The 19,977-nt window shown below is 41.7% G+C and overlaps 1 protein-coding gene across 1 annotated transcript in view; it reads left to right on the top strand.

The window, feature by feature from the left end:
* sema5ba (sema domain, seven thrombospondin repeats (type 1 and type 1-like), transmembrane domain (TM) and short cytoplasmic domain, (semaphorin) 5Ba) overlaps nt 1-19,977 on the top strand; it is a gene marked incomplete at its 3' end in the record, with an annotated part of 276,170 nt that overhangs the window by 35,553 nt on the left and 220,640 nt on the right. The window contains exon 2 of the mRNA XM_080478145.1: nt 16,405-16,470. The remainder of the gene's footprint in view (nt 1-16,404; nt 16,471-19,977) is intronic.

Here is a 19,977-nt window from a genome sequence, read left to right as displayed (position 1 = left end):
GCCCCGCTCACAGAGATGAATCACCTGCAGCTCCTTTCTATCAGTCCGCCCTCTTCCCACATCTGTCCCTTGCTCTCCGAGCTGTCGGCTCCAAAATGAAACGAGCCTGAGACTGATTGTGTGTTCGTTTAGGAGACAAAGAGGCGTTCTGATGTGTGTTTGCCAGGTTCAGTGGAGGTGGCCGTGCCTCAGTTTGGTCTGTGTGCGCACTCAAAATGAAGCCTGTTATTGAGCAAGTCATCATTCTTTACAACTTTTCCTTTTCTTCCAAACCTGCAATGGAATGAAGTACATGAGTGACTGCTTCTGGAGGATTTCTAGAGTTGGAGACTCCTCGTTTATGCCTCTTCACTTCAAAATAGACATTTACCAAAAAGCAAGCAAACACATATTAAGGAATCACACCAGTGTATTTACATGAATTCAAAGAACAAAAGCAACATTATAATGTCATGTACTGTTCTATTTTTGGTACATACATTTTATATAATAATAATAATAATAATAATAATAATAATGATGATAATCAACATGTTAAATACATGAATCAGCAATGAGAAACTCATCTTTTTTGGTAGTTTTCAAAGTTTCTAAGAGAATTTTCATATACTTTGAACTCATCTTTCCATTTTTTTTAAATGTCTTGACTGGAAACACGAGCCATTCCAGAGGCTCCTTTCAGGCTGAAGGGATGTGAGCGTTAAATCTTCCAGAGAGAAAACCAACAGCAACGTGTCCGCCTCCTCTGCTGCTGGTTCTCATGACTCGGCCTTTAGTTTCAGTGGCGTATTTTACCTGTTGTGTGTTTTCAGCAGTGTAAGAAACACACACACACACACACACACACACACACACACACACACACACACACACACACACACACACAGTCTGAGATGATTACCCAAGGTCCAATTCTGGGAATGTTCTAGTGGCTGGACAGGTTGTGGTTGTTAAAGCAGCAGATTAATAACTGTTGTTTTAGAATAAGATGTTCCGCTTTCACACGCGGGCTGTAATGTTTGTGTGTCCATGTGCTCGAGCGTGTAATGCAGGGTTTTCACAGGGATTATTGAACTCACCAGACGTGGGTTAAAGGTGTCCAGCACTTCTGATTCCTCTCACATCTACAAATGTGGAGAGTCTTCCCTTCATTATGAGATGGGACTGGGCTTCAAACTGAGTTAGCTTAATGCACATAATGCATTAGGCTGATGGAAACATTTCGCCCAATTTCCTGCTTGTACTTTACATAGCGGAGGATATAAAAGCACATGAGGTGTGCAGCTTCAGTGTGCTGATTGCCAGAGTACAGCTGAGTCCCAAATTGGTTTGAATGGACTGTGATGCAGGTGTGAATTCAGAGACTTCTACTTGGTTTCTCTGGATCTGCATATGCATTTTTGGAAACAATGGTCCTGTGGCTTATTGAAGAATTCCTCACACTAGTTCTTCTGTTATTCATTCTCCGGGCCCCACATCTGTTTAGCCTCTGTTGGAATAAATGGAATCACTCCTGACCCGCATGAAAGCCCACACCCACAAAGTCAGGAGGCTTTAGCTGGATCTTTTTCATCACAACATGTTTTAATGATGTTTTTTTTTAGTTTTTGTTTTTTTTTCCATCTGCTGAGATATGAGGTGGCAGAAAAGTGAGAGGGAAATGGATATCGAGTGTTTGGGATGATGAGGGACGGAGGGTTTCAGTTTGCTCTGTTCTCACAATAGACTCAAGTTTCAGGATTAGAGACGGAGACCATGTGCACTGTGTACATTGAGAGGCAGCCAACAGGGACTCTACGACACTATTGACATTTTAGAAAGATGTGTCTCAAGAGCTGTATAGAATTTGCAATTGGACTCCCACTCGTGTCTATACATTTTGTCACTTCCATTGTTTATAACATATCTATATAACACTATGGCTCTATAGCACTTGAGATGAAGATCCGTATTTACACATCTATATCTGTACTTCTATAGTCCTACAAGTCCTAGAATTGTTGTCAGTTAAATGAGGCCGGAGTAAGACAGTTTGTGGCAGGAACATGAATAATGATCTCATCCTAGTGAAGCATGGTGGTGTCTGCTGACATTGTGCTTGGGTTGGCCTCTATGTAGAGTCTGCATGTTCTTCCCAAGCACATATGTGTGGATTTGTTTTGGTTTCTTATTCCAGAAATATAAGGTGGATTTGCAGTACCGATAATCAGCAGTTGATGCCCCTGGTGATATTTTCAATCTGAGGGCAACAATCAATCTGAATTCAAATATGAGCTTTAAACTTTTTCTTTCTTGCTGTTGAGGTGTGTTGTTGCTCTGTCCTCAACCTAATCATTTCTCTTCCAGGTTTGATCCCCAGCCAGAACTAAACTCAATTGGAAACCAAACCTTTTGCCAAACTTGGCGCCTCTAAGTGGCGGAAGTCATAAATTGCTGAAAGCCCCTTTGACTTTGCTTGCTAACAAATCTGAAGTGTTTTTCTACTTATCTTCCATCTTGTTGACGAAACAGCACGTCGGCTGAACCTGAAGTACTTTGTCTCCAACTTTCTTCTGCTCCTGTTTTGATTGGCAGAGGGGTGGCAGCACAAGTAAACCTCAATATCACTGAAGGCTCGCTGAAGGCGGATTGCCTCCAGACAAAGTCCTCATGGTTTATAGAAAACTCAAACGTGGACTTTAGAAAGCTCCAGTTCCCTTTTCTCAGAATGCCCTGTTGCGCCACATTATGTAATAATGGTGCAATATGTAATGATGTAATTAATGCTCAAGTCATTATGTCATAACGCCGCATTTTGTGATAATGTGCCACATTTTGTAATGAAATTCTTGAACGCATTTTCTAATAAACTTTGCCGCATTTTGTAATAACTAGTTACATTTCGCAACAGTTATTACAAAATGCAGGTGTTCCACTTTTATTTAAGAAAATATAATCATTTGGTGCATTATGTAATACATGTTGCCCTTTATCCGTAAACATAGCGTTACGTTTAATAATGGAAAAAAATTACGATTCAGCTGGACTAGAATTATATTTCACCCTTTGCGTTTGCTCACGTCCTGCTAACATAGCGATGGTAGAATCAGAGCTCGAGGTCAGGTGGAACCTTTTACATCACCTGTCTTTGTGGTGGCAGATCTTTAAAGTTACCAATCAGTTTTTTCCACCAGCCATTCCTGTTTTCGTGAAGAAAAGAAACCAGATTGTTGGAGCCACTGAGTGTATTTAATCATTTAACATGCATTTTGTAATCATTGTTGCAATATGTAACACGTTATTACAAAATCCAGCAAAGTTTATTTTGAAAATGCGCTCAAGAATTTTATTACAAAATGCAACAGATTATCATAGAATGCCGCGTTATTAAATAATGGGGTACAAATGTATTGCATTATTACATTTTGCGCCATACATAATGCGGTGCTACATGCCCTGAAATGAATGAATCAGTTGATACTCTACTGATGTGAAGAAAAATGCATATGATCAGTTTTGATAGTCGGTGGTGGGGATGCACAGTTAACGATACCAGTATTGTACTCGTCCTTTAAAGGAGTGGTATCAGTGTTTCCCTGCTATTGTGTACAATAGTACATCCTACTGAATAATGTTGTTTTACGCTCAATTGGATGGGACAAAGTGTTTCAATTTGTGAGAATAACAGAGTTATGCTGTTGTTGCCTTGAGGAAACAAACAGAGGACGTAGAATTGAGCCTCCGCAGTTCGGTGAGAATGTGCGGATTTGTTTCTGGCGTCGTTTCGATCATCATTATGTCGTCCGCTGTATTTCAGATGCTTGGTTGCTCAGAGAAACTGCACTGGAGAGATTTCAGTCAGAAAATGATCTCTGGCATCTGCAATCCTCTCTCACTGTACAACATAAGATTGTCTCTGAACTGGGGCTAGGGATGGGAATTGATAAGATTTTTCCGATTCCGATTCCATTTTCGATTCTGTTTAACAATTCAATTCTTTATCGATTCTCTTGTTGATTTTTAAAGAAAAAATTATATTATTATTATTATTATTATTATTATTATTATTATTATTATTATTATTATTATTATTATTATTATTATTATTGTTATTGTTATTCTTTTTAAAAAGGAGAATTAACAGGTAGATTACTAGGGGTGGGAAATGATAAGATTTTATCAATTCTTCTAACGATTCCTGAGTATTGTTTTGAGAGGGAAAAAGTAGTTTTACAGTTTTCTGCACCAAAAGGAACTATTACATTTTTTCCTAAGATGAAACTTGAATTATAATTTTTCCCTTAAAAAAGAACAGTCAAACGTGTATTTGCCTTCATTGCCCCCTGGAGTTTACACTTTTTCAAATTTTGTGCTATTGACAAGCGAACCCTCTCTGGGAGGCGGAGCCTGGAGAGGAAGGAGGAAGTGACGTAGCAGGAGGAACGTTCTCTCAGTCTGCAGGGAATGCTGTGTTCATATTGTGTTGGTCCTTTTTGTGAAGGGATTTTCAACACAGAATGATCTAATACATAGACATACAGTAGTAGACCTCTACTAGATTATGTATGTCTACACAGTAGACATACTCTAGTATAGCGTTTAATACTGTGAAAACTAGAGGCTCACACAAATAGTGAAGATCTACTAGCATATGTCTACGCTGTGGGCTCTGTTACGACCCAGTCTAGGGGCAAGGCCGCAACATAAAAGATTAAAAGAAAGTAAGGAACATAAACCGTGTTCCAAAACAAACACTTGACAAAACAAGTCAGATCACTTCAATGGTGGATTTATTTAACAAAGAGAGGCCTGATTTCCAGGTAAAAAGGTAATTAAATCAAAGTAAAACAAAGAAAGTACTGAATATGTACAATGGTACAAATAATCTCAACAACCAATACGAGAACGCCACCAGTTCTCACACAGAACTCTCACCGAATCACACAGAACTGCTGCTCAGGGGGACAGCACCAGTTCTGACAAAAACTCTTACAAGAAAACACACAAACGCAACCCAGCTGCTGTCAGGCCGAGTCCCCCCTTCCTCCACCCTTCCTCCACCCTTCCTGCACCTTTTGGCTCCTGGCAGGTGAAGAGCTGACCAATAGGGGCTTGACTCCACTTGACGTCTGGAAGTGGGCGGGGCGAGCAGAGCTGCTATGAAAAAAACAGGACTCACACAGAGAGGGGTACGAACCAAAACAAAAACACAGGAGGACATAAACAGAACCAAAACATACGGCCAAGGCCGTAACAGGCTCGTTGGAGCAGACATTCACTACAGGGACAGATTGACGGCAGAGTTCATTTATTAAAAGTCCCTCATTAGTAGGAGAGAACACGGAGAGAACATGGAGAGAACATGGAGAGAACACGGAGAGAACACGGAGAGAACACGGAGAGAACATGGAGAGAACATGGAGAGAACATGGAGAGAACACAGAGAGAACACGGAGAGAACATGGAGAGAACATGGAGAGAACATGGAGAGAACACGGAGAGAACACGGAGAGAACATGGAGAGAACATGGAGAGAACACGGAGAGAACACGGAGAGAACATGGAGAGAACATGGAGAGAACACGGAGAGAACACGGAGAGAACATGGAGAGAACACGGAGAGAACACGGAGAGAACACGGAGAGAACACGGAGAGAACACGGAGAGAACATGGAGAGAACATGGAGAGAACACGGAGAGAACATGGAGAGAACATGGAGAGAACAGGGAGAGAAGACGGAGAGAACACGGAGAGAAGACGGAGAGAACACGGAGAGAACACGGAGAGAACACGGAGAGAACATGGAGAGAACACGGAGAGAACATGGAGAGAACACGGAGAGAACATGGAGAGAACACGGAGAGAACACGGAGAGAACACGGAGAGAACACGGAGAGAACATGGAGAGAACACGGAGAGAACATGGAGAGAACACGGAGAGAACATGGAGAGAACACGGAGAGAACACGGAGAGAACACGGAGAGAACACGGAGAGAACATGGAGAGAACATGAAAACTCCACACAGAAAGGCTCCTGCCGGGATTTGCACCAAGACCTTTTTTATTTAACTGGACCTTGTGGCTGTGAGGCGAGAGGCTGTGGACTCTGTGGATTCAGGACGTGGTGAGTGAACATGTATTAACGTGTGATATTATTTAGTCCTTTATCGTCTCCCACTTTAGACCTTCTTCCTCCATGTTTCCTCCTGGTTGGAGGAGTTCTGTGTCGCAGTGTGTGACGTCATGCTACGTACCGCAACGCGACCAGAAGTCGTGCTGGAAAATGAATCGTTAAGAAGAATCAAACACATATAAGGTGGACGATTCCCATGGAATTGATCAATTGGAACCGGTTCTAGGCCAGAACCGGTTTTCGATTCCCATCCCTAACTGGGGCAGGCGTGAATCACGTATCTGGCTTAAGATCTGGTGGCACACAGAGTAAGTACATGGCGCCCGAGTTCTCACCTGAGTGACTTCAATAAAGAAGAAGCAGACAAAAAACACTCAAAATAACCGTGAATGTTTGGTTGAGTTCCTGTCTTGTATTTTGTAAACTTATAGACACAGGGATGGAGCTGATCTGCTGTCTGTTTACAACATGTTTGAAAAGGAGGTGAATCTCAACAACTTATGGCAGTACTGTACTGCATATTGCTGTAGGTTTCAGTAAAATAGTTTTTATGTTGAGATTGAGTTAATGTCCGTAGTAATTGTTTAGTTTGGTGAAAATATTGACATTTTCATCTTGTATATTCTGCACCAGCACAAAGAAAAACTTGAATTTGAAGGTTATCATGACACTATTTCACCGGTCCGACCTGCTGGGCTGTTTGTGGCCCCTGAACCAAAATGTGTGTGACACCCCTGTCTTACGAGGTTAACATTCTTCAAACTGCAGTATTCAAGGAATGCTGTGAGATTTATTACCTGGACCTGATTTCCATGATTCCTAGTGAAACAAGCCAGAATCCAACTGGCAACCTGAATCCAAGCTTCTCCTACGTGGTTGTTTTGTTTGTGTTTCTATAGGAAGGAAATGCAAAGAAAGGATTATTTTCTTTCAACGAGTGTGAGGATTAAACCCCTTAAACATCACACGAGCGCCTTTTTTCTTTTCTCCATTGATGTTCCACGCCTGTTTGTTTTTCCATTCTTCTCCTGTTCTTGACCAGGCCTGATTATACACCATTGTGCAAATTTGTGCTTTTGACGACGCAGTGTGACTGTAAAGCGAAAACGCAGTCACTCACTGCAATAAGGAGTCTCATCATGTCTGCTCTCCCCTCTAAAGGTGGTTAAGTCTCACACTGAAGGCAGGCCGAGGTCGTTACCTCTGCAGAACGCCACCTGAGATGTTTTCTTGTCTGCGGCGAGCGAGGGGCAGTAATGTGGATTCAGGTCTTGTTCTGCCGGGCGGAGAGACGGGCGGGTCCATTTGGCTGCTGCACAGTTTGAATGTGTGGATCGATATTCAGCTCAATGAGTGTGATGTTGATCTGGAGCAGGGATCACGCTCTCCTGCTTTCCTGCAGACTCCTGCAGGCTGTGCACCTCGCTCTCCATCATCACGCTAAACCGTGCACACATTATCCTTTTCCCCACAAATAATCACTCAAGCCCACAGAAGAAAGAGGGGGAAGGAGCGCACGCCTCACATAGGTACACATATACAATGTCGTTGGAGTTGTGTGTCCACATGTACTCCAGTAACGGAGTGATCAGCAGCAGTGGGAGCACATAGAGTTTTTTGGAAAGACACAGCAAACAGCAGCTCCAGGGGAGTTCATGTACTCGGTCAAGATGTGCACACAGAGTGAAACACACTGAAAGGACAGTCTGAAATGCTGCTGGACTGTTTTTGGCTCATGTATTGGAAATCACTGCAGTCACAATTATTCTTTTTTTGACTGTAAACCAACTCCAGTTAGTATGGATAAACTCTTTATCGATCTTTCTTCCAAACTAGTTCATGAAAATCACACAAGGAGTGAATAAATTCAGTAGTTGCTTGTGTTAGATTTGTGATTAAAAAGAAAAAAAGCAAAGCTTGATTATTCTGCTTTAAACTTTAAGAATAGTGATATACAATTTTGGTCCTCTTCCATGGAAAAGCCCCTCAGTTCAACCTGATTAATGCTTGTGACGCCATATTTCATATAACACGTGACAACAGACACAATGTGGTCGTGTTCAGCTTCTTCTGCAAATAACTCGCTACAGGGTCAGGTAACAGTTAATCCATCCCCAAAGATACACAAAATACAGCTTCATACATAACAAACAAAACTATCTGCCTATACATATATATGTATATATGTGTGTTGGGATTTATGGTTGGTTATTAGCATTAAATTACTGTAAGTAAAAGATTACTGAAAGTAATAAATCACTGGAATTAATTTGATGAAAAACTGAAATTATGAATGGAAGTAAACAGTCATTTACTCATTAACAACTTCTAAAGTAATTGAGTAATTACTTAAAGTTAATAAATGATCAAAAAAAATTATTAATGAAAAATTATTAATTTGAATAAATTAGTTATTTATCTATTAATAATAAAAACGGGGCACCACCAGATAAACTGGAAATAGCTAATACCAAAATATCGGTCTCGTTTGTAAAAGGTTTATATAAGTTGGTTACTATTTCTGCGTAAGGTGAGACGATTTGTCCTCCCACACGGCTGCGCCTGCTTTGTTGTCAAACTGGGAGAGGGAGGAAGGAACACTACACACAGAACAGAGAGACCACGCCCACCAGGACAAACAGAACACAAAACATAACACTGCCAGGACCGGACCCACCGAATCCTGACTGTGTGTGTGTGTGTGTGTGTGTGTGTGTGTGTGTGTGTGTGTGTGTGTGTGTGTGTGTGTGGGTGTGTGGGTGTGTGGGTGTGTGGGTGTGTGGGTGTGTGGGTGTGTGTGTGTGTGTGTGTGTGTGGGTGGGTGGGTGGGTGTGGGTGTGGGTGTGGGTGTGGGTGTGTGTGGGGGTGTGGGGGTGGGGGGGTGGGGGTGGGGGTGGGGGTGGGGGTGTGGGTGTGTGCAGAGCCTCATCATGATAACTCAGGTGTGTTTGAGCAGGGGAACATTGAAAACATGCCGGGCTGCGGCCCTCCAGGACCAGGATTTAGCAGCCCGGAGCTTCGTTAACCGAGGTGCCACTTGATCACCGCGAGTTGAGTTTTGTTAGCAGTCCCATAGAAACAAAGATCCAAAGTTGGCTTTGGGATGGAAGTACTGAAGGGCGATATAATATATAATTAAAGTAGGTGTGTGGATACCGGGACGTCAACGATCATGTTCGCTTCTTGTTTACGTCTTCCCTCCGAGCTTTAAGCTCGTCAGGCCTCTCACAAATAACACGAGTGACCTCTCCGCCAAACCGAAGAGGCTGTCTGTGAGCGCGGGGTCAGAGGTCGCGCCATATATAAACCGTGTCAAGTGCCATGATGGAAAGCCAAGGACATTTGAAACTGTGCTGGAAACTGGTCCGGGCAGCCGCTGCTGCGGGACAACCAGGCTAATGGATGACTTTAGCCATCAGTGTGATGCCATGGTTTCAGGTTCTGCAAATTAAACCGCTTTGTCTGTGAGGAGCCGACCGTTTGGGAGGCTGATGTATGTGCGTGTTCTCCAACTCTGTCGCAGCCACTCGTCTTTGTCCAGCAGACGCAAAGAGTTTGTTTTTCACGGGTTGTAATCACGGCTACATTCATTTCAAGTGCCATCAAGTAGATTCATGAATCCTCAATCTGAGTCTGTCGTGGACACACTCCCAAAAACTATTGGTTGAATTAATTCATGTCAACAATTTCAATGTAGGTCATGTTAGAAATAATTTAAATATATTATTAAGGCGAAAATAACTCATTTATGTTTGACCAAAAGGAGTATATTAGGTAATTTCAACACCATCAACTTAACTGGGCACCAACCTATTATGTTCATCTGACAAAACATCAATTCAACACGACGATGTTTCTTTGTGGTTTTGATGCGGTTTAGATGAGATAAACCTTTATTTCACATGAGAAACTGCAGAAAATAAAGGTTTTTATGAACAGGAACATAAATGTATTCTTTCACAGTGTATATAGTAAGCCGAACTTAACCGTACCTTTTATTTGTTACTTCATTCACCTAAATAAATGCAGTAACTACTCCTGGATTTGTTTTCAATACATTTTTCTCATCATGACCAAGAAAATGGAGTTTAAGATTCACCTGTGAAAAACTCATTATGTCAACATTTTTTCCACACAATGTAATAAATGTAGTAAATTCAAATTAAGACATCAGAGATGTGAAAATGTACATTTATCACATATTTAATACACACAATGAAATAACAATTATTTGATTAATAAGTGATTCATTTAGCGTTTCATGTGAAATTCCGCTCCTCTGGTCAGAGTATCGCTCTTTTGCCTAAATATTTTTAACAAAGCAGCGTTTAAATTGATCTCTTCTCATGGTTATTGAAACAATTTCACAAGTCAATCCAACAAAACACATCATAGAAATGTATTTGACAAACTAATTGATCTTCTAACACAGAAGTATCAAATACATTTCAGTTCAAGGGAAACATGCAGCCCAATTACATCTTGAGTGTGCCGGAACGGTAAAATTGTGCCACAATAGCCTTTAAATTTAGTGAAGGAAATGTCAATATTTTCACAAAAACTAAACAATTACTCTCGAAAAGGACTTTAATCTCAACATGAATCCATTTTTAATGATACTCTCTGGAACAAATTACAGTGAAGTAGCCCAAATTGTACAATCTAAAGTGTTTTCTTTGTCATTTTTTACAATTTGCTTGGTCGTTTGTCCGGATTGGAGCCTCTTGTGAACCTGTTTTGGCCAAGTGATAAGTTTTGTGTTGGTTTTTTTCTTTTAACTTCATCCATCTGTCCATACTGTGATATCCTGGTCGCTATCACAGTATAAACGCAGTATAAACACAGCCTCATCTCTTTTATAGCCACGTGGTGTTTATTCATCCACCCGGCTGGGATTGCTCTTGAATGTGAGTGCCTGCGAGTTTATTCCTGTTCTATTTGTGTTTTTCTGAACGTGTCCTCAGGCAGTAAATAGTGAGGATTCAGTTCCAATGTCAGACGGCATTGGTTTCCCTCTACTGTCGGGTCTTTAATGGAGGTCATTGTCATTCTCAGTGCTCGTTCAGTCTGCACATGAGTGTTTATTCTCCTTCGAATTCATAATGCAGATCCTGTTTTGTTATATTATATATAAGATATTATTAATGCCAACGAAACAGAACCCACAACATCAGAGAACATGTCGGTTAAGGTCTGGTCTCATCTCATTTTGAAATAGGTGGCGATGGCTCAGGCAAAGTGGATTGTCCTCAACTCCCAATACTAATGGTTCATTTCCCATTGCTTCTTTGCGTCTTAGGCCGCGTTGTCGCGACAAAGTTTCCAAGTGAAAATAGAAAACTCTTCTTCGTCTTTTCTTCTATTTTATTTTCAGAGCATTGCATGCAATCATGTCATTGTCAGTATTTGCTGTATATCCAAAGGTATGATACCTGAATGGGAAACTTTCAATGCGTTTTGGGTATGAAAATACTCCGACTCTGTGGAAACAGGGACAACACAAGTTTTCTGAAAGCGCTGCTACTGTGCATTCGTTCCACAGCAATAGGAAAATGCCTCCAGAGTGTCATGACTTCCAGCCCATATTCCCCTGGGACTTGGTAGTTAGTTCAGTAGATCATTTTTGTTTTATTAAAGGTTTAATATATCTAAATTTTGTTCAACTATTTCACAACCGTGTCAGAGGTCCAACAACAGCCCTGGTCCTGAATTTCAGCCGGTCTAAAAGTCCCTCGAGTGAGCTCTACTGAGAACAGGCTGTTTCTGTGTCTGTACCTTTAAATGCTAATGAGGTGTGTCTGTCCACGCCTACTCCATGTCGGTTTTCCAGTAAGCTTTGCGAGGATAATAAAATGGTGCCCACTAGTAATTTTAGAGGGCAGAGCTCATTTACCTGTGAGGCTCAAAGTGACTATCCTCTACCAGAGGGAGGGCGTATTTCCTTGCAAGACATCATGAAGGGAAAATCTCAGAATCGCCTGTATAGTTTGAGCACATAGTCACTAAAAAGTGGAGCATGCAAGTGAGGGACTTTCTTCACTGCCTCATACACAGGCGTTTGGGACACATACTGTTAGAAAACCATTAAAAAGTGGATTTTTCATAATATAGGACCTTTGAAATAAAAAATATTTGAACCATTCATTTACTTAACATTTGTATGTAACAAAGATTTCACATCTCACCAAAGCCATTGAGGTGCAATTTAAATATACGTGGATCAGACACCAAGCTAATGCTTGCTTATGATAATTCTCATTTTCAAACGTGACATAAGTGCAACATTAGAAGTTAAAACAATCTAGACAAAAAAACACTGATTTTATTTAAATAGCTTGTTGTATCTAATTTCCTCCTTTTCTCTTCCTATAAAATAGTTTTAAATGTCTAATAACCTATAATTCCTTGAGTATGTTTTCTGATCGCAATTCAACAACCCAATTTAAGTTTACTTGAATCTTATTTGCCGTATTTATACCCACATCTCAAATAGAAATGCAGTTCTGTGGATATAGTACAAGACATAATATCACTTCATATTTAGTGCAATTGGCTCCAGAAAATGCCGATCAGATATGATACCCCCATTAACCTCCTCTTATTGCCAGGTATGAAATAAAGATTTGCGTGTGGTCACGTCAGCTCACTGCTGCACAGTAATAATAGACTTCCTGAAGCGTCCTTGGGGTGGTAACACCCACAATCTGCTGGTTAAGTTCAGATGGTTTCAGAAAATAAAGTGCCGTGCTTCAGTCTGACGTGAAGTGGACGACTGCAGGCGTTAATGTGCTCCTAATGAGAAGTATTTCCTTTTCCTGCCCTGAAGCAGGACTGTAGCATCGTACGAGTCGAGCGTGTGAAAACAAGTGCGAGTCCTCGTTGTGAAGTAAACATCAGGAGTCGCTGAGTAGCAAACTCCTGCCGCTTTGTAAGTCGCCTCTTTACCTACTTAGTCTTTATTAAATTCTCTGATTCGGTTACCAGTAACTGGAGCTGAATTAGGAGGATTTGATTTTTGCTGCTGGGCGCCATGGCAACCGTTTAAAACCGTGTCTCGTGGAGAGGAATGAGGGAGAAGCTCTGCGCGGAATGCAGAATTCTGACAGATGAAAAAGGAAGATCCCGTCTGAAGACCTGGACTGTGATCGCAGCTGACGGCTTCGTCAGCCTCACACTGTTAACGTCTCATGTTCACACACACACACACACACACACACACACACACACACACACACACACACACACACACACACACACACACACACACACACACACACACACACACACACACACACAAGACTGACACACTTTTAGGAATCACTGCTACTGGGCATGTGCACCATGACCTTAGTAAGTAGTTCTTCTGCACATGCTCAGTAGAGACAATCAGAACAATGTTTCCTCCAGAGTGTCATGACTCCCAGTTCATAATCTCCTGGGACTTGGTACTTTTATTTTGACAGTCACCGTAATAACAATCCAACTTGGTGGTCTGTCCACTAAAATGTCAGTGTTCTCACATTGTTAATTTTGATATCGTATTGTTCTCTGATGCATATGTGTGTGCTATCATGACAGAAGTATTAAGTGAGTACATATATCTTCTGTAGTAGGCATAAAAACCAAGTAGGTTTTTGACGTCTGTTGTAAATATCTTAAGTTCGGCTTTTTTATGTTCATAAAAGTGTGTGTGTCCCCCTGAGATTGGCTTCACTGTACCGGCCCACCAGAGTGTCCAATCTAGCCCGTGAGATCAAATTTAACTGCTGTGAGAAATTATGACATTCTCCGCAATGTATTTATTTGACCACCAGGGGCGCACTTTCCTCTGTATTACGTATTGAATTGGTCCAGGTGATCAGGATTACTACACATATGTAGAAATGTGTCAAGATTAAAGGTAATTTCTAGAATTTGACGTTATTCTGATCATGATATGAACTAGCCGACTATATTTTTTAAGTTTCAGATACATTTCTACAAATGTTTTCTGGCTTTGAAATGTAAGTAGTGAAATAAAAATCCACTGTGATCTGTAAGCTGTAAAGCACACAGTGAACTGAGGCAGTTCACTGTCAATTTCAGTTCTTTTGTTCACATTTTGGGTTTGTTCTATGTTGTAAAAGTATAGTTTAGTAAATATTAACTTCTTTAAGATTATTTACAGTAAAACAAAGTCAGAAATTTAGAGTTATTTATGTATTTCAATGCTTATTATTTATCGGTCACCACTGGTTTTTCTTGAAGTTATTTTCGGTAGGAGCAGAAGATGTTTCCCCACCGTTCACCTACAGAACAGAACTCAATCCTGTCTATAGAGCTTCGACAGGCTTTGAGTCGTTGGTTGTTTTTTTTCTCTTTCTCACCTGCAGGAGCAGGAATCAGAACCTGTAACAGGAAAGCCCATTTGGGCTGAGGTGTTTGCAACCAGGCGCCGCTTGTTAGTCGTGTTCATCAAAGACACATTCCTGACACTTATGGTCAATAAAGTTTTACTGAATTTGTTTAATCGAGCAGACTTGAGTGATTTCAGGCGGCCCAGACAGCCAGTGGAGAGGACTCAATGCAGGAGGTGTGTGTGTGTGTGTGTGTGTGTGTGTGTGTGTGTGTGTGTGTGTGTGTGTGTGTGTGTGTGTGTGTGTGTAAGGGAGTAAAGACTGTAGGTCACACGCTAAGCAGTTTATGAGAATTCGTCCTTCTTCCTTGTTGCAGTGAATAAAGGCCTGATCCCACACTGACACTGGAGATTATGGAGAGTTTAGTTTTTTTTCTCGTGTGTTTGAGCGGACACTTCCTGCTGCTCGGCTCTAAATTCTCAGCTTAGCTCCGGAGAAAATCCTCTTTACACCATTTGCCGACCTGACTTTGGGGCTGTTAAAGTTTCAGCGCCGAGCTGAGAAATTTTAAAAAGCAGGATGAATGAAAATGAAATGAAAATGAAATGAAAATGAAATGAAAATGAAATGAAAATGAAATGAAAATGAAATGAAAATGAAATGAAAGGATGATAATGGTTTAAACCTGAAGCGGTAAAATAATAGTACAAGTAAAAGTATTCTGATGTATTCTGATGAAATGGATGTTTTTTCTATTGAAATATACAGTCTTTTATTACAGTCATCACAACATTAAAACAAGTTTAAAAAATCGGTGTTTTAAAGAGTAACAGATATTTCCTTTTATTTATTTATTTTTAAATCAAGTTTTCTCATAATTAGAAATAAAAAGAAAATGGAAAAGTACTTTACGGAACTCCTGAAAATCCACACAACTGTTAATTCTTTTTATTCCATCATGTACGTAATAAAACCATCAGTGTATATTTATTTGTCTCTGTCTGTTAGCAGGATTCCGTTTTGTTGAAATGTTCACCACAGATAGATATTAGGCCGTGGAAGATTCCATTACATTTTGGAGGTGATCTGGAAAGTCCAGGTCGACCTTTGAGCCTCAGAAATCTCTGATTGCTCTTGTTTTAATTCATCTCTTTTTAACAAACTCTGTGTTTTGCTTCAATAAACAACGATTTTACCTTAGCCCATGCATTTTCTTGTAATATTTCAATTTCAGAATTCACTGGCGGAAGGTCTGCCAGAAAAGGAGTGCTACATTTCAATTATGAATAAAGTCGTTTGCATTCTAAGAGACATGTTCATCAGATTGATGCTCAGCGGCAGCATGAATGATTTAACAAGGGAGCAAAGGTTATGAGTGTGTAAATCAACACTGCACTCATAAAGCCCCTCTTGCATTAATGTTTTTTGCATGAAGAGGGAAGTGGCCATATTGAGGGATGGCGAGTCTGAGCCGCTCCTTCAGGTTGCCGTAGAAACCGGCCAGGGCTATTTGTTCCAATTTGCTCCGTGGCATTGAGATCGAAAAGCTCGTTGCCGAACGAGACTGAAGACATGGAGGCTCCTGGTCACGTCAGTTACACCGATATCATCCACCCAACATGTTTTCCACCGGGGCTTTATCTGGTGTATGGTTTTAGGGTGTGATGGAGCGGTTTTCAACTTGTGGCAGTGTTGTTGTCCAGTTTGGCCCTTCTGATGTGGAGATGTCCTGCAGGTCTCTTCTGCTGCTCCTAAACCCCACAAACCCTCTAACTCCCGGTTTAAATGCCATTCCTGCTCCGCCTCCTCTGCTCCATTGAAAAGTTGGCGGTTTGTTTACGAGAACGCCGGCACTTCTTTGTGGCTCGGCGCTCCGCTCATGAGAAAGAGGCGAGTAGTGAAAGCCTCACCCCTCCCCCTCACCTCTCCCTCTCCTCTCCCTCCCTTCTTGCAGAGGCAGTTTTGAAAAGGACAGACGGCCCTCTCAGCCCCGTCCCTACACCCCAGTGATGCTGAGCTGGTGAGTACGCTTCTATCCATTCCACTCAAAACCTTCCCGTCACTTTCAAGCCCGGCTTTGATTAGTTTCTACTTTTTTGTGTTTGTACCTGACCTTTATTTCTCACCTGACTTTGGGTTACATTTTGCAAGCAAACACCAAAACTTGTCAACATTTCTTGACCCTCTTTCTCCGGCTCTCCCCTCGTCTTTTTCCTATCGTCCATTCTTCCCTTCCCCCAGTAATCTCTTTGGGGTTTTGTAGTAAAAGTAAGGTAGTGAAAGGCTTTTATTGAGAACGGAGTAAAGTGATTTGAAAAGGGAGTGTGTGTGTGTGTGTGTGTGTGTGTGTGTGTGTGTGTGTGTGTGTGTGTGTGTGTGTGTGTGTGTGTGTGTGTGTTTCTTTATCTTATGCTCTTTTTCTCTGGAAGCACATCTGCGTCTCTGGAATCATTGTCCACGTTAAAAACCTGCACAATCAGAATAGAATGGATAATAATTTTACACTGACTCGACTATCATTCCTCTAATCATGCGAACATTACGTTTTTTCCCTTTTATTGTGTTATTTCCTGTACTGTTTCATGCATTTCAAAGGCAGAGATTGTGAATGAAACAACTTAACAAAGATAAGGGAATTGCAATTTTATGGTAAGAATGTGGAACCACCTGGAACCCGAGACATGGACACCATGACTGAGCCTTGTCCTCATGGAAGAGAAACAAGTTTACTTTGGGAGAAAATGAAAATGTGGGCAAATTGAACTGTAGGCTGAGATCCCCGAGAATCTCCTTTATGGTGACGACACTCCCCCAAAAACCTTCATTTTCATATGATCTTTCAACAGTAACAACCTCATTTTAAAGGTAAAGTAAAAAAATTAAACAAAACATAATGACAGTCTATATTATGCATTACATCAGACATCTTTTTTATTTTTACTCTATTTCTAAAGGTATCGTACCGATACCATTACCATTACCATTATTGGTATACTAGTACCAATGCCAGGATTGATAGTGATACCGTAACAATACCAATACTGCTATTGGTACAGTATTAGTACCAAAACCTGTATTGGTATCGGTACCAAGGATTACTAGAGCAACAATACAAGGATTACTACAACTACTACTACTAACACATCATCAGTAGGGTAAAACTAACTTGTCTCACGATGGTCTAATCACAGTGTTACTGTATTGGTACCAATACCAGCATTAGTATTGGTATTGGTACCAATAACAATACCAATACCACTATTGGTATTGGTATTGTACCTTATACTAATACCTGTATTGGTGCTCTGATAACTGAAGTTTAACATTAACTTCTCACCAGCTAATCAGTGAAAGAGGAAAATACTTACAACAGCAACAGAAGTAAATCAGACAGGAAATGATCCTCCAGACCAGCTTCCCCCACTAGCAGGCAGTACTGAGGGAAAAGGATGCTCAGTAGATGCTGAGAGGCGCTGCACAAACTCAGCTGTCATCTTCTGCCTGTTTAATTGTGATGATGAACAGAATGTGAAGCTTTTTCAGTCGTTCAGATCCCCGAAGGAACTCTGATGTTTTCTTTTGTTATTCTTGATGCTGGAACAAAGTTTAACACTTCAAATGAACCTTTACAGCAAAAAAAAAATAAAAAATGATCAAAAACAAAAACCCCTCCGGACCTCGAGCAGCTAATGTATCAGAAGGACGGCACAGGGGGGGAGTGGTTCTGGCCAGCTTGTAGACATAACGTCCCAAAACCGCCGGAGTTGAAGGGTCGGACCTGCTTATAACTGGGAGGAATGGATGGAAGCACTGACCAACAGATTGGACTCGAATCAAATTCAAATAAGATAGGAAATAGAATTTTGATGCCAGATTACTTAATTGTGCTGTATTTGGGTAGTTTCCTCTGTTTCCTCTGGTGACAAGTTGCACAAATGAATATAGAAGGTAGATGAATAGATTGGTTTCTTTTTGAGCTTAATGCACCTGGGATATGTAAAGCTGAGGATTGTCTGACCAGATCAGACTGAGGGCCTGTTTACACCACAGCGTTTTGTAATGAAAACAGAAAACTTTTGTTGTGTTTTGGGGTCCGTTTCCACGACAACGTTGCTCGGAGCCACTGAAGCAACATTTTGTAAACTGTTTCCAAGGTGGAACTTTTTCAAAACTTTCTGACTTGGTCTCCATGGAAACGGAGGGAAATGCACCTTTAAAAAAATGATAAAAAAAACGGCGCTCTGCCTCCATGGAAACGGGAAAATGCAACTTTTTATAAAACGCTGCTACTGGGCATGCGCACCATGGCTGTACTAATTGGTTCTTCTGCACATGCTCAGTAGACGGACAATAAGAATGTTTCCCCCACAGTGTCATGACTCCCAGTCCATTCTCCTGGGACTTTGAACTTTTATTTTGAATGTCACCGTAATAACAATCCAACTTGTCTGTGTCCTCCCAGTGCTAATGTTTAGAGCGTTTGTTCTGTGCTGCGTGTGTGTGTGTGTGTGTGTGTGTGTGTGTGTGTGTGTGTGTGTGTGTGTGTGTGTGTGTGTGTGTGTGTGTGTGTGTGTGTGTGTGTGTGTGTGTGGTTTCATTACAGAAACAAGCAGCCATGCCAACTTGTGGTCTGGCATCTGAATCACACTTTTCTATCTTTATACCCCGGGTGTGATTTAGCGGGGAGAAGCTGGGTGATATTCCACCTGTCTGTTCTGGTGATAAAGAGGATGTAAAGAGGCCGGTTCTGTCCTAATCTCCCCCTCCTGTCCCTCTGTGTTGAACATTCCTGAAGGCATTTGCAGATGTTCTTCTTGTTGTACTTCCTGCTCAGCACTCGCCTCCTTCTCCAGCTGTCTGCTCTGTTGATTCTCTGACCTACATCTTCCTCTGATATGTGTCATTGGAGCAGAGCAGCAGAGCTCCCTCTCTGGCTGCTTTCAAGAAGCTCCTCCATGTTTGTCTTGGTCCCCGGCTCTCCTCTGGGAGGACATCGCGGGGCTCCGGTCGTGGCTGGCATGTCGTCTCCTCCAGACCCGCTGTTGTTTGCTGATATTTAGCTCAGGACGACAATAAGCCGGAAGAAAACAAGCTTCTTTGGAGCCAACAGAGAGCAAGAAGGGGTGCACCGGGAGAGAGAGGAAGGGAGAGAGACCGGGAAAAAAAAAGAAGGGGGACTCATCCCTGGATGGGGACTTTCTTCTGAAGTGTTCTGTTCGTGGCCCCGAGGGTCGAATTAAGGGAGCGTCATTATCCCTGGCAAATTACCATGCTGTCTTTGTGGTCCAGCCACGGTGCATTAGGGTGCCTTAAAACGTGGCCGAGCCGTGCCCATTCAGCTCAGAGAAAGAGGGGCCGCTGGCAGATCCTTGGCCCGGCTCACAGAGGAGGCATTCACACCACGTCGGGGGTGGCGTGGTGACAGCAGTGACGCTGATGGAGAGGACCCCCCCTCCCCCGAGATGAGTACAAATTCAAGGCCGATGTGACGTGCCAGCAGATGAAGTCATCGCAAAACCTAAAAGGG

Source organism: Lipophrys pholis (assembly GCF_963383615.2).
Source record: "Lipophrys pholis genome assembly, chromosome: 13".
NCBI lineage: Eukaryota > Metazoa > Chordata > Actinopteri > Blenniiformes > Blenniidae > Lipophrys > Lipophrys pholis.
This window is presented reverse-complemented; position numbering and strand designations above follow the sequence as displayed.